The sequence below is a fragment of the Pteropus vampyrus genome, unplaced genomic scaffold (assembly GCF_000151845.1).
Source record: "Pteropus vampyrus isolate Shadow unplaced genomic scaffold, Pvam_2.0 Scaffold680, whole genome shotgun sequence".
Taxonomy (NCBI): Eukaryota; Metazoa; Chordata; class Mammalia; order Chiroptera; family Pteropodidae; genus Pteropus; species Pteropus vampyrus.
In genome coordinates this window covers 56,064-58,347 of record NW_011889461.1, presented here as the reverse complement: position 1 = coordinate 58,347, position 2,284 = coordinate 56,064, and the positions used below count along the sequence as shown (strand labels likewise).

Below are 2,284 nucleotides of genomic sequence, written 5' to 3'. Positions count from 1 at the left end.
TCCGGGAAGGCTTCCTGCAGAAGGTCATGCCTTAGCTAAGTTTTTCAAGACTGTAGAAATTAGCCAAGCAAAGAAAGGAGAGGGCTCTCTGGCAGAGGGAGAAGCATATTTAAACATCCAGGAGTCTCCTTTCTCTCCAGCCCTTGAGTGGAAGAGATCTGGGCCTCCAGCTGGCCCCAGGCCAGCACTGGGTCAATTAATCACTAGCAGTCAGCAGTCAGTCGGTTGGCTAGTTTCAGGCAAGGTTCTGGACCTAATCTATGGCTCCCTGCCTTGTTGGATTACCATCAGGAAAGCAACAGGGAGAGAGACTCTGGCTAATCAATTGTATCCTCAGTTGTGAGCAGGTATTGAAAGATAGTAGGACCGGAATAGTAGAGGTGGAAGGAAAAGTGGCTTGCGCATCAAGGGCCAGATCACAACTCTTCCCACCCCTCCAGGAGCTGCTGCCTGCTCACTTCCGTCCTAGGGGGCACTAGGGCCCAGAGCCTATATACTGAAGGCAAAATTGCAGGACTGGGGTCAGGGGAGATGAGGAGACACAACTGCACTCACCACCAAAAGTGTCCAAAATACCTGCAGCTTAGAGGCGTCCTCTCAATCTCTCCCCTCCCCCCACCCCTCTGCCTCTGACTCTCCCTCCCTCTCTCCCTGCCTTCCCTTATATTTAAAAAAAATAAATGTAATGTACAGTTGTTACAGAAAGCCTGACATTTGAGGATGAAAAATCACATATAATCCATCTTCTTCATAAATAACCCTAATAATTTTTTTTTGCTCCCGATTTTCTTATCTACATATATATTTTAACATGGCTGGAACAACACTGTAGATATAATTTTGTATTCCATTGTTTTATTTAATTTATTAAGCATCTTCAATATCACTACATGTTTTTATAATTTTAATGGAAGACTTTCATCAAGTAGTTATACCATAATTTATTTAAGTATTCTCCTATTATTGAACATTTAGATATTTTGTTTGTTGGTTGGTTTAACTATTATAAGTAATGCTATGGTAAATATGCCAATAGCTTTTCCTTCTAGTTATCATTTCCTTAGGATAGATTTCCAGAGGCGTTATTACTAAGGCAACGTGTACAAATCCTTTATTGACTCTAAATACATATTGCAAAATTACCATTTAAATATTTTGTACCTAGCAACGTAAGAGATTGCCTGTATTGGTCAGGGTTCTCCAGAGAAACAAAGGGCAGGGGGCGGGGCGGGGGGAGGGGGTAGTGGGAGGGAGGGGAGGTAGAGAAAGAGAGAGAGAGAGATTTAAAGGAATTGGTATGGAGGCTTGGTGACTCCAAAATCTTATGGAAGAGGCTGACAGGTTGGAGACTCAGGAAAAAGGCAGTCTCTAGAAAACTAGGAAGAGTCCGTGTTCAGTGAAGTCCAAAGGCAGTCTGCTCGGAAAATTCCCTCTTCCTCCAGGAAGTCCACCTTTTGATCTATTCAAGCCTTCAGCTGATTGGTAAAGGCCCACTACATTATGAAGAGCAATCTGCTTTGCTCAAAGTCTACCAATTTAAATGTAAATATCATCCAAAAACACTCTCACAGGGGTGGCTCCATAGTGTAGTGGTTAGCATGTCTGCTTTGCATGCAGAAGGTCCTGGGTTCGTGCCCCAGGTGGAGCCACAGACCATACCCTGCGTGTGCCAGGCCCCCCAAATGCGACTGGCCCTGGGTGCATGCCATGAGCGTGTGGGAGGAAACGCCCCACCTTCAGAGATCCAGTTCTTAAGAGGAACATCCATGGGTCAGGAGTGGAAGTGGGGGCGCGGGGGAATTAAAGAGGGGGAAAAAAATGAAAACACTCTCATAGAAACATACAGAATAATGTTTAACCAAATATCTGGGCACTGTGGCCCAACCAAGTTGAAACACAAAATTAACCAATAGTGCCATTTTTAACAAAACTTTGCAAGGACTAGGAATAATTTGAAAAATCATTTTTATAGTTTAATAGTTTAAAAATTATACTATTATTTTAAGGTACATTTTCTTTTGAGAATTGAACAGCTATTTTTTCCATAAACATGTGTGTATGCATTTATAAATATATATATATTCTTAAGGTGAATTATCAATTCAAGTCCTTTATCCAGTTAAAATCTTAGTATTTTTCTTATTACTTTATATGTTTTATTGAATACCGTTAGGGACACTTTGTCAGATTAGTTGTAAATATTTTCCCCATAATTTATTGTTTTTCTTTATCCTCTCCTTTCAAAATGTTAAAATTTTGTAGGGCCAGCAAAAAAAAAAAAAAA

The 2,284-nt window shown here is 41.0% G+C and overlaps 1 non-coding gene across 1 annotated transcript; it reads left to right on the top strand.

Moving 5' to 3' along the window:
• The first annotated feature begins 1,575 nt into the window (after positions 1 to 1,575).
• TRNAA-UGC lies at positions 1,576 to 1,649 on the top strand. The gene has a single exon. It is a non-coding gene; the product is annotated as a tRNA-Ala (tRNA).
• Positions 1,650 to 2,284: the final 635 nt, after the last annotated feature.